Here is a 14,129-nt window from a genome sequence, read left to right on the forward strand (position 1 = left end):
CTCCACCGGCACCAAAACACTACTCGAGCACACAACTCCACTTGATCTATTCACAACTCAAAAGTCATCGCCAAACCCAGGTGATCTCCCCTCTCATGGTATCTAATCACTCTTCTTAACAGACTCCTCAAATGCTCATCTAGGTATCTCTCCTAGATTACCCAGCTACTCAATGCTCTCTCTCTAAAAGATCCGTGCAAGGTACTCCTACTCAACACATTCACAGAGAAAATAACAGATATCAACATCTCCTAGGCTAAGACATCACAAATCAGGCATTCTAGCCCGAGAATCTGAAATACCTAGCCTATCTCTAGCATCCAATTCTAATATCTCATAAAAATCTCATAAATATCTCATAAAGTAAACAATTAAGGTATTTTGAGAAATCACCGTTCGGGCTCTGGCTGATTGTACACACGTCTCCTTCTCGTCTTTCTCTTAGAAACTCTTACTTGTTTTAGAAAAATCATTTCTTTTGAAAACTTTTCTCAAATCCTCAATTTGAGTTCAGACATACTCGAAGGTGCATCTGAATCCCTCAAACCAAGGCTCTGATACCAACTTGTAACACCATAAATTTTCAAACAAAATTTTCATTTAAAAATCACATTAATCTCATTAACATAAATCAAAAAGTCTCCAAAATCTCAATTTATCAAAACACATGTCTATAATAACAAAATCCAGGATCCACAAAATATAACTCGGTCTCATGTGTAAAATCAAGTCGGCGCCTTCCCATGATGCTGAGAAGTACCTAAAACACATAACACGGTAAGAATGAAGCTTAGTGAGTTCCCCAAAATACCACACATATCTCATTAACCTCTCATGGCTATGCTCAAATAAGACCCTCCGGTCAATGTGTCTCAGTGCACTACTAGAAAAACAACATTTTACGACGTGTAATGTGTGTCGTAAAACGCTCAGACGACGCGCAAATCCGTGTCAAGGAAGGCTCTGTCATAACGAAAGACGACACGCTTTTGCGCGTTGTCTATATACGACGCACATTTATGACACGCATTTACGACGCACAGTTATGACACGCAATGCGTATCAAGGAAGGCCCTATCATAAAGGAAGACGACATACATTTTCGTGTCGTAACCTTACGATGCACGTGTTTATGACACACAATGCATATCAAGGAAGCCCCTGTCATAAATAAAGATGACACGCATTTGCGTGTCATAAACTTCAGTAACCATTTATGATATGCATTTACGACGCGTCTTTACGATACTCATTTATGCATAATACATGTAAACAAATATATACCAAAAGAATCAATTTCATCCAATAACATCATGTCAAAAAATTTTAATACATTGATTTTAAGGGGATCCAATTGTACATTGTTACTAAGAGGTTTTCCCTAACTATATAACCTAATACTACATTGCGTATCAAGGGACACCTTCTGCAAAGTAATGCTATACAAGCTAAAAAGATATACACAAAGATGATAAACATCAAATTCCAACTATGTAGAGTTGCATCTTGCCTTTCATAATTCTTGAAGACTAATGAACCCCTGCTCCGATAATTCTTGTGACCTAATCAAATAAAAGTCAAAAAATTAATATGCTAATATAATTTATAGAAGAATCAAACAAGGAATGTTAGTTGGAAATACTTGTGCCAAATGTGAGTGGTCAAATAAGGGAAAAGTGAACATCAAGAAAGGGTCCTAACAGTTTGAATGGCTAATACCTATACCGACGACTTGTCGTCGGTATAAGTGTTTTTTTTTGTTTTTTGTTTTTTTTACTTTTTACATATTTTTTATATTTACCAAACCTGTTTTTTAGACATGGAATCATTTGAGCTGCTCTCTGCATCTCCTGTTTGGCTCTACTTGGATCTTGACTTTTCTAACTTTTCTGAACAAGTAAAGAGACATATATGACCAAAATACCCTCGATTCCATATACACTCAAAAAACATGGAAGATTCATGTTATACCTTCAATTGCACCCAAATTGTTGATTTTAGAGGATATGGACTCAAGCATGGATGCATCAGGATCTTTGCTTCTGCGAATTTCCAAATATGCACTTCTTTGTGATACCCCTTTTGCCCTTGGTTCAAATTCTTTCTTAGGGTTCTTTTTCCTCTTACCATAGATGATGGTGATCTACCATTACAACAAACTTCGATAAATAAATTTTATAAAGAGAAAAATTAATGAAAATGTAATATATCATTGTATTGTATGGTAGAATGGAATTAGGGAAGGAATGGAATGGAATGGTTCATTCCATTCCATCCAACGAAACAAAACCTAAGCATAAACACTAGGAATCATACCTCTGCAAGTTTGTGGCCACTCTTCACAAGTTTCCACCTTTCCTTATCCAAACATAGCACTTTAATATCTCCATCATCATATAACAAAATTAGTTAAAAAAAACAGGGTCAACAGGCAAAACATATCAAAAGTTGACAAAGCATATTCAAATGAATACAATCTCTTAAATAGTTATTATTAATAAAATTAGATAGCTATGTTGATCATAATTTTTAAAAGCGAGCAGTGGATTGCACCTAAAGTGGATTGCAGTGGTAGCGGGATTTCTCCGGGTTGGCTTCAACGGTGGTCTTCCAGTGGTGGCTGGTGTTCACCGAAAAACAACACATCAGTAAAAAAACCAAATCAAAGCATCCTTACCTGTTCTGTGGGCAGTGGCCACCGGATTTTGGGGGTGTTCAACGGTGGTCCTCTGGTGGTGGCTTGTGGTCACCGGGGATATACTGGAACACAACAACAAACTTCAACATGTTTTTTGTATTCAAAGATCTTGACCCATGCATCTTCATGATAACCAACCAAATCACAATCTGAGATATAACACAAAACAAAAACTTCAATTCAGACCATTCACGCTCAGAAAGATAACTATATATATATATATATATATATATATATATATATATATATATATATATATATATATATATTCACTTGTGGCAATGGAAGAACCGCAAGAATGTAACCCAAAATTAGCCACCACAAAAATATTAATTTATCCAATAATATTAATATTTTAATTAATCAGGTTTTTATGATATAACCCTGGAAAGAAGAGAAATTTTATGATATTCTTGCCTTAAATGCATGGAATCTGACTGCACAGATTCTTAAATCTCCTGGAACAAATGAATTATACTTTCCACTTTCAGTACATTATACAAACATAACCCAAAACATGATAATGATAATGATAATAGAAGAAAAGATACCATACCTGTAGCTTTGGGTAGATTTGTGACATGGCAATTCATCCCCACAACATCAAGCCATGATGATCCCTATTATTTCCAGATGAAGCAATTTAATGCAGTTTGAAAGAGTATAATAACTAGTGGTAAGTTATTAACCTTTAGATTTCTAACTTGATGGGCACATCAAGAAGGTATTAAGACAACATCTCCAAGCTTTTGGACAAAACTCCATGCTTCAATCCTTGATCACAATCCAAAAATAAAGCATATTCAGAGATTTTATATCAGTGAGAAAGGTGATACATAACATGCCTTGCAAATGCATACTAACCAAACTCTTCCTTGAGCTTCCTTTTATGGTCCATGGTTAAGTAAAAATTTTGATCATGAATTGGGTGTATAACCTGGACCAAAGAAAATACAATTGAACAATTTAAAAAATTACTATGTAGGATTGTGATGTTACATATAAAAGAATTTCAACTAAAAGTAAGGATTAATACCTGCTGCAATGGAAGACAGAAGGAATTTCTAAACTCTCTGAAATGTCTTTTGAGATATTCTTCGAGTTTAGGAGTATCTTCCCTCCAAAATATGTCCCACAAAGCACCTCCATCTCCCAAATCAGATCCAACCACACAAGTACCTGAAATATCATCCTTTTTATCACCTTCTTAACTATCAGAAGATATCACTTGTTTCCTGCCCTTCTTTTTCTTTCGTTTATTTCCATCTGGTCCCTCAACTCTTTGATTTGAATCCTTTCTCTTCCTCTTACCTTTTTTTATCAATGTCAAACTCAACTCCTTCACAACTTTCCTTCTTCAATAAATATTGGTCTGATTGATTACTAGTAGTTTTATGCCCTTCTTGTTTCTTCAACCCAACAACTTTCTTAGAAGTAGCATCTTTCATGTTATCAACATAAAGTTCCTTCTGATACTGAGCAATGTGCAGCTTTTTTAATACATTTATCCTTTTACAATGTTCAGAGTCGAGGGTCACAGTTGCATTATGAGTCAACACATCCACCTGCATATCACTAGAAAAACTATTAACGAATGAAAAAAATATAAAAACCAGAACAGATTGGGTGTGAAAAACAAAGAATACATCTCTTTGAAATAACTCTGCACAAGAAAAGCTAACATGACAAGTTCAATTTTTGAAAAATGGTTTTATTTTGACATACCCAAATGTTTAGATCGGGGTTTTGTCATCTTAAAATAAAGCTAGAGATGATTTTATATTGTAAATCAAAAACAGGCATTACAAATTAATGCTTAACTCGGATAGTAAATATACAACTACTTCATAAAGTTCACTTCACTTACTTTTCTAATTAGTGGTTCTTTTTCCATGGTGAGTCCAAGAAGTACTGCAATTACTGCTTTTTATTCTTTTAATAATAGAAAAAAGATGAGAAACAGAAGAGAGTTGTTGGTTTCTTCCAACAGATCAAGAAAGGTTCGAAAAAACTAAGATTGCATTCCAGAAATTTATGCAATCCCCATGTAATATATATGAGACTCTCATAAATTGCAAGTGTGAAATGAAAGTAAACAAACTTTCATGATAGCTTCTGTTATATTTCTTTTGAAGATAGTGAAGTCATCAGCAAACCAATTCCTTCTCATACAAATTGAAATGGCAACTTCTATAACTAAAAGGTAAAAAAAAAGTTTTCTTGATGATGCCTAAAGAGAAAAATTCAATTCTAATGATACTAAATGAAATCCAACATGTCTTTGCCTAAAATCAGAATAGATCAATAGAAAATTTTAAGCAGAAGAATTTGGCATAACCAAACAGAAAAAACATACCACATCAGACTTGTGACAATGAAGTTTAGTTACAGAGTCTCCACGTCCCAATTCTTCAGAAACTCCATAACCTATATATGTTTTAGGACCCATGTCTGGCTTCAAAGATTTTTCAGGCAACTTGACAGCAAGATTAAGGTAGCCATCACGAGGATGTGTATATTCTTTGAAGGGCAAGGAAGTGATGAATTCAACACCATGACGTGGCAATCGTTCTTCAAATGAATTTGATGGAGGCTAGTCTTTTAGCTTTAGGATCTGAAGCCACCCTTCAGTGTCATATATACTGTCCGTATACCAAGTAAAAAACTTTTGAAGATTAACATCAGCTTGCATGTCATGAGAAAAGTTGATTAGGCATGTAATATATCTCAATGTAGTATTAACTTAAAGGCAAACAACAAGTAAACCCAAATCCTATATAAATGGGGTAAGAGGGAGTTAAGATGTATACAATCGTATTTTGACCAAGGGTAGATAGAATGCTTTCACAGATGACCTCTGGCATATGAAATGTGAGCTCACAAGGATGAATAGAGGGGAGAAAGAAAAAAGCACATACGAAGCAATAAAGTTGAATGAAAAAATGGGACAACAATAATGAGGAAAATCACTCCCTAATATTTTTTATTATTGCATTCAGTATCTTGTCCCACACAGCATGTCCACCACACTTTCCTTATTTCCACAACTCCAATCTTCCTCTCATGTTCCTTCTTAATCAGACAAAGTCAACACATTTAGCCTAACTGTTATGCCTCTAGATCCCAAATTCCCTGTATGTTGAAGTGACCTAATTTTTTCAACTTTAATCATGTCTTTTGATAGACGCATGTGATATCTGTAGAATGTAATTACAACCATATTAAAAAAATAGGGTTTTGTATACTCACTTTGCTACGCCGACCTAGATCTATAATGGATCCGATTAAGTCTTCCTTCTCATTATCACCGACAACATCCTGAAATCAACAAAAATAAACAAAAATCAAATCAATTCTCTGCAATGGATAGCTTTGACTCAAATCTTATTCAATTGTGAATCAACGAAACACATAAAGAATATACCTGAGCGAAAACTACTATATGCCGATGGATAGCGTTGGGATATCACTAACAAGAGGGACCTTCCATCTTAAAGCATCCAATAACACAACGTTGAGTCCTTTTATGCGTCGTTGTCCCTCAACGATCTTGTAAGCCTGAAGGGAAGGCTAATGGCGGCGAGCATGGAGGACTCGTTACTTGAGGAACTGAAGATCGAGAGAAGTAGATGGAGGGTTTATGAACCGAAACCCTAGTTCCAACAATAGTCGTGGTTCCAACAACTGTACCCCTTTGGTTTCAATTTCATGGCCTGGTGGCCAAAAAACCTTCGATTTCACTAAGAACAGGAACCCTAGTTCCAACAATAGTCGATTTGGTGGCCCTATATAGAATTTTAGGCACGAGACTCCTTGATTTCTGGCGACTGGTATAGGAGAAAGGAGAAGCGCATCGTGGTTCGTTTTTTGGATATTTGACTAAGCGAATTAGAGCGGGGGGAGAGGGTGGAGACATCGGTCGGAGATCAGAGATTTGGTGATGGTGTGATGCTATTATGGGAGAAAAGAGCAGTGACGGTGAGAGAGACATCGTGGCTCTCCGATTGGAGGTTTTTTTTTTTTTTGTATTTGATTGTGAAAGAGAGAAGAACAGTTGAAAGAAGGTAGAGGGAAAAAACATGGCGGCTTTTCAAACTTTTGGAATTTCATTTCCCCCGCGAGCTTCTAAAATGCGTATTTATGAAAAAAAAAATATAAAGCGGCGTGCGCACACGACGCACATTTTATCATATGCGCCCTTTGTGTTTTTCTTGGACACTAATTTTAGGGCACGCACAAACGCGTGTCCTCTATCCTTCAAATTTTACAAGAGATGACATTATTTTTAGGGCACACGCTTTTGCATATCGTAAATCATTGTGTGTCATTGTTTGCGCATCATTAAAGGCTGTTTTTCTAGTAGTGGTGGGACCCTCCGGTCCCACAGCTCGAGTGGACCCTCTAGTCCTAACTCAGTATAGTACACAACATAAATCATAAAGACATAATGCAGGATATCACAATACCCAATATAAGCACATAAGACCCTCTGGTCACACATAGATTACCACTCAAGGTAAGTATAGTGAGAAGACTCACCTCGGATGATAAACAACTCCTAAAAATGCTGCTGCTATGCACCAACCTCTATCCCTGAGCCAAACCCACATTTAACCCAATTAGGACCTAAGTCCAAACTCTCACACATTAGGTCCAAAGGTAGGCCACTACCCATCCCATCAATAACCCGAACCTATTGGGCCCACCAAGGCCTAATAATAAATGGGTTCTCCCAAGGCCTAAATCTCAAGTCCAAGTGGCAAGCCCCATACAAGGGCCCAAGGTACATACACACACACACACACACACACACATATATATATATATATATATATATATATATATATATATATATATTGTAGGGTTTCAAAGCACTCCATGGATGATGGCAATGGGCCCCTTTGATGAATTCTAGGTTAAAAGCCCAAGACTTGTCTTTTCCCTATAAATAGTCATGTATTATTCACAATTAGGGTCAAGAGTTAGGCAAAATGTAGCCGCCACGTTGTGAGGTTTCTTGTAGAGTTAGATTCTTATTTCTTAAGTGTAATTTGTTCCTCACAATTCAATAAATCGAGTGATCATTCGACATAATCTTCATATTTGTGTTTGTTCTTATTTTCCGCATCTTGTTCATCAAATCTCAATTAGGGTTTTAATCCTAACACACACACACACACACACACACACACACATATATATATATATATATATATATATGCCTCTGCTCAAAATTTCTAGTACTATAAGCCCAAAAATCCAGGCCCAACTCTTAAGGCCCAAATAAGATTTAGCCCAAAAAGCCTACTGCTAGGTTACGCGGGGCATACCCCCCTTGGTATGCTCAGTATACACAAGCATACACCCACATCCTAATCGGGGATACCAGATCAGTACGCGAGGCGTACACTCAATTTTGCTTAATCCATTCTCTTGGTCTTAACCCGTTAAGACCATAGCTATACTCTTAGATCTGGATTCCCTAAAGGCTCATACTCCATAAAGTCAATGGCTTTAAGCCTTTGCAAGGCTGAGAAAGTCCCAACACAGAAACTCTCACTCTTTATTTCCAAAAATGCTCATATCTCATACATGGGGGGTTGACGTCCAAGACTCCATTTTTATGAATCCACTCCATGACAAACACTCAAAGGGACAGATATCAGGCTTTGGAGTTCAACAACTCATAAAACTTCAAGCTTTGTGACCAAAAACCCTAAAATGGACCCTATTACGCACAAATCAAAAAGGATGAGAAAGCTTTGAGCTTTATACTTCTAACTGAAGCTCCAACCATAGATAAGCTCAGATCCAAAGCTTGGACTCCAACTCCTTTGTAACACTCTAAAAATTTCAACCAATTTAAACTTTTCAAAAACCACCAAGTTTCATTAAGTTATTACAAAAAGGTTTTCAATACATTTATTATCAGAGTATTCTTAGAACCATATCATAAAACAAGAACATGAGGAGCGGTACGATCACGCCTTTGCTTTGCCACGGTCTCCTGAAGAACCTGAAAACATTTAAACCACAACTGGAAGCCCGAAAGCTTAATGAGATACCCCCAAAATACCAACCACATATACCATATGCATAATAGGCCATATCATAACAGAACACATAACAATCATTCACTTCGGGTCTACTGTGTGACTGGTCCGCCGCACCGGCTTACAGTCCACCTGGTCCACCCTCCGAGTCTAGCCATATACAACGAGTCTACAGTGTGATTGGTCCGCCCACACCGAGCCTTCAATCCACCTGGTCCACTCTCTGAGTCTACAGTATGACTGGTCCGCCCGCACCGGGCCTTCAGTCGGCCTAGTCCACTCTCCGAGCCTCGGCACGTCTGGTCCGCCCTCATGGGGCCTACAGCCTATCCAGACCGCTCGTTGGGCCTTCGGGATAACCGGTCCACCCTGGGTATGTTGGCCTACAGCACAAAGCAGGACCCGCCTCAACCCAACCCTAGTCCAACAACCATGTGCACATAAACATACAATCATATAACAATTCACATCCAATCAAACTGATCTAGTAGATCACATAACATAACATCATCCTAACCAGGATACCGACCTAATCGGTCACTAGCATAGCATCATCCTATATACCAGGATATCGACCTTAACCAGGTCTCTAACGTATACCATCCTAACTACCAGGATGCAAACATAGCAAAGCAATAACATAACAACGATACCCGAATTACAATCCGATAAGGGCCGGCTTGGTGCCTTAGGACCTGTTGATATAGTGACGATAACTCACCTTGCAACTGCCGACTGAAGAGACAAGATCGAGCTGCTCCGACCACTGACACGATCTCCACCACCAGCCAACACCAAACCACTGAATTCAAAATAATGCCAACAGTTATCAAAATACCCCTGGAAGTCAACTGGTCAACACTTGGTCAAAGTCAAAGTCAAAGTCAACCTTCCTGACTGACTCTACTCACCGAGTCAACCCGCTGACTCGTCAAGTCCCTATACTCAGAACCCCCAATCCACGACTCAACTTGCCGAGTCGCCCCAAGACTCACCGAGTCCAACAAACTCTGAGTCCTTTCTCACTCAACTCACCGAGTCATCCCTTGACTCACCGATTCACAGCTCAACCAGGAAAGGTTAGGACCTCATGACCAGACTCGCCGAGTCCAAGGCTATCTTCAACGAACTCGCCGAGTTGTTCTTCCAATTCGTCAAGTTGCTGCCTATCTTCATGCAACTCGCCGAGTACAACCATGTGACTCGCCGAGTACCACTAGCTCTTAACCCATACAGAGGCTTTCCAAGCCATATAGGGTCTCCAATCAATAGATCTACTCTTATACAAGCCATCCATCATGTAAAGTGGCAAACTTTACGTGAATCCAAGGAGATCTAAGCATAATACACTCTAGGGCTAGGGTTTGGGACAAGAAGGCTTCATCAACAACTCTTGAACAGGGACTTTATGCTCTTTTAGATGATCATTACACTAGATCTGAGGTAACAACCTCAGATCCAACCTCCAAACTCAAGATAGCACTAGATATACTCCCAAAAATCCCACAAATGATAAATCTAGATGGATAACAGCCCAAGCAACGAATCATTACCTAAAGAGAAGACTCCAATAGAAGAATAAGCCAAAACCTTGGAAAACCCCTTACTCCAAATCTCTTAATCTTCAAAGATCTCTTCCATAAACACTCCTTAAAGATCCAAATGCTCTCTAATTCTCTCACACACAAATATTAGGGTTTCTGGACTTCAAGGGAGAGCAAAGAGGCTGGGGAGAGGGTATTATGTTCTTTATATAGGGCTCAACCCCCGGGATTAGGGTTTTCTCCACACAGCACCAACTTGCCGAGTCCAACTACCGACTCACCGAGTTGGCCACTTAACACGCGACCAGAATCGCGACCCTACTCGCCGAGTTGACCATCCACATTTTCACTCTGAACCCTGAACTTGCACTCATGAACTTGGGATGTTACAATTCTCCCCCACTTAAATTAGGCTTCCTCCTCGAAGCCTGCGGTAACACATATCTAGAAACTACTCTCGCAAATGCATCACCTGGCATTAACCAAACCAGGTTCCTCAAAACACTACCACCGAAACCCAAAAACCCAACTCTTCCCCTACGGTGTCCTGACCACCGTCTCAAGCCGGCCACCAGCCTCATCCTCTGATAACCACACTTATCAACCGAGTACCACTCCATGATACTTCACTCATTCCAGATCACAACAATCATTTGACTCTTATGAACTAAATATAACCATGAACCACCGGGATCCCGACCCAGTACCACACTGCTATCATTTTCCTCGCCAGACATATCTTTCACCGAATTCTTGTTGAGACTTAACCTGCTCCCTTCCTGAGTCCAACTCTATCCCTTCCATGATGACAGGATGACACATCCTTCAGCTTCAGAGCAATTCCCATGAGTTCTCATCCGCAATCACATACACATGCTGAACTGGCTCTAGCATCCTCGGGTTGGGAAAACCCGACACACTGACGACACCTCCAAACATCCCCCAGGATGAATTACCACTACTTACATAATTCCTTGATCAAAATCAAACCGGGAATCCAAGACTCCATCCTTGCATCCCTTCCGAGCCTCTTGGTTCTACACCCTCGGAATTCCTTCCGTGACCTTAGCAGACATCCAACCCGGATGTGATTCCATACCACCGCCGCAAACACACTGCTCAATAACCATACTTGGAACACCTCAATCATACCTCCGCGCTACTGCTTTCACTTCCGTGAACTTACACTCCCTCTCGGAGCTACATACCTTTCCCTTTCCTTATCCAAGGAACTCTACTTGGCTGCCTTGTCACTACAACAAGTGCCACAGTGCTCACCCAATACTACACCATTCCCTTATAGCATAACCACTATCCCATTGCACCACACTTGCTCTGAATCTGCTCGCAAGGTCTCTCGAGTTCATGCACTACCTTCCACTAATCATGATCAATACTCGGGGCCAAACCTTCTGATGCTATCACATCGCAACATACTCATTCCATCTCCTCATACAGATCTATCAACACATGCAGAGTCTTCAGCATGATTGGACCGCCTTACCAGGCCTTCAGCCAATCTGGACCACTCTCAGAACCTTCAGCATGTCTGGACCGCCCTTCAGGGTCTTCAGCCTGTCTGGACCGTCCTTCGAGCCTTCGGCCTGGCTGGCACACCCACCGGCCTTCAGTCTATCCGGATCGCTCAACTAGCATTCATCATCCCGAATTATCCCTCCAGGAAAAACTCTCCCATGCATACTGTTCTAGCCCTCTAGGGGCTCCGAACTCTGACTCCATCCTACATACTCAAACCCGGCCTGATCCTAGGCCTTCCACAATCAATCGCCCTTTTTATGAAACCCTTGGTCTGTATCCCACCTCGTTTGCCTGTCACTTGCTCATACCATCCTATTCTCTTGGATGACAGAACCGCTGCTAAATCCCAAGCAGCTAATCAACCTCTCATGCTTATCGATCTTCCGGAGAATTTTCCAATTCTCCCCACTTAGAGCACTGACTATCCACCACCGGTCGCCATAACCGACCTCCCTTAACAACCCTTCACAAAATCACATATCAACACTGATCATCTCGAACTCGAAAGAAACCCGACCTTCGGCTAACCATTCCTCAGACTGCAGATGCTACCCTACATTCAGACCAAAAGCCTGATTTCCCACTAATAATCCCCATGGATGATAACCAACGAAACTCCCAATACCACAACCCTTAACCATACCATAACTCTCAAGGAACGACGAATACAATACCAAAAATCACACAACGAGACTAGCAGATATACAATACTCCATAATAATCACAAGATAACAAAATATCAAGAAGGAAACATACCCGCAGCTGCATCCGACACTGACCTGACCTCCTCTGTTGTAAGCTAAAAAGCACGACCCTGAGCCCTTGGGGGCTCCGCTCCACCCTGACCTCCACCCGTAATCCTCAAAGTGGCCGGTGCTAGAACCTACACTGGTCCTGCAGCAAGCCGTGGGCAGTTGACCCTCAAGTGTCCAACCTGATGGCAGTGATAACAAATCCTCAAATCCTGAACCAGGGCTGTCTGCCGACAATCCCTCACATAATGCCCCTCCCTTCCGCACTTGCGGCATGCACCACCGGCCCTACAAACTCCAGTGTGACCCTTCCCACACTTCCCACATGTGCAGCTGGTCTGATCTGCCAACCTAGAATCAACGGTCTTGGACTGTTTTCGACACCGACTGCGATTGTGCCGGGGCCTGCCTCTGCTCTCTCAACTGCAACTCAATCTCCAACTCACGCCGACGAGCGGCCTCCTGCAACTCCAGTAAGGTCTCGCACCTCTGCGTAGACACGAACTGTCTGATATCCCTCTTGAGCATACTCAGATATCGGGACATCTGAGCCTGCTCTAAAGCAAACTCAGGGCAAAACATTGCCCTTTCCGTGAACATCCTGGTGATCTCCGTCACCGACTCCGAATCCTGCTTCAGCTCCAGGAACTCCTGAGCCAACCTCTCTCTCTCTCTCTCTCTCAACCCGTGGAACATAACGAGTGCTAAACATCTCCCGGAACTAATCCCAAGAAACCGCAGCCCTCTGCGCATCCGAATATGACCCCGTGGTCAATCTCCACCAATCCTTCGCCCCGAGCCTCAATAGGTTCAGAGCACACCTCACTCTCTGATCAGCAGGGCATGAACACGTGAAGAAACACCCCTCCACGTCTGACAACCATCTCATAGCAACAATCGGGTCCTGAACTCCATCCTAACTACCAGGATGCAAACATAGCAAAGCAATAACATAACAACGATACCTGGATTACAATCTGATAAGGGCCGGCCTTGGTGCCTTAGGCCCTGTTGATATAGTGAGGATAACTCACCTTGCAACTGCTGACTGAAGAGACAAGATCGAGCTGCTCCGACCACTGACACGATCTCCACCACCAGCCAACACCAAAGCACTGAATTCAAAATAATGCCAAAAATTATCAAAATACCCTTGGAAGTCAACTGGTCAACACTTGGTCAAATTCAAAGTCAAAGTTAACCTTCCTGACTGACTCTACTCGCCGAGTCAACCCGCTGACTCGTCAAGTCCCTATACTCAGAACTCCTAATCCACGACTCAACTCGCCGAGTCACCCCAAGACTCGCCGAGTCCAACAAACTCTGAGTCCTTTCTCACTCAACTCACCGAGTCATCCCTTGACTCACCGATTCACAGCTCAACCAGAAAAGGTTAGGACCTCATGACCATACTCGCCGAGTCCAAGAACAGACTCGCCGAGTCCAAGGCTATCTTCAACGAACTCGCCGAGTTGTTCTTCCAACTCGTCAAGTTGCTGCCTATCTTCATGCAACTCGCCGAGTACAACCATGTGACTCGCCG

The sequence above is a fragment of the Lactuca serriola genome, chromosome 1, assembly GCF_051521515.1.
Source record: "Lactuca serriola cultivar US96UC23 chromosome 1, Lser_US96UC23_V15, whole genome shotgun sequence".
Taxonomy (NCBI): Eukaryota; Viridiplantae; Streptophyta; class Magnoliopsida; order Asterales; family Asteraceae; genus Lactuca; species Lactuca serriola.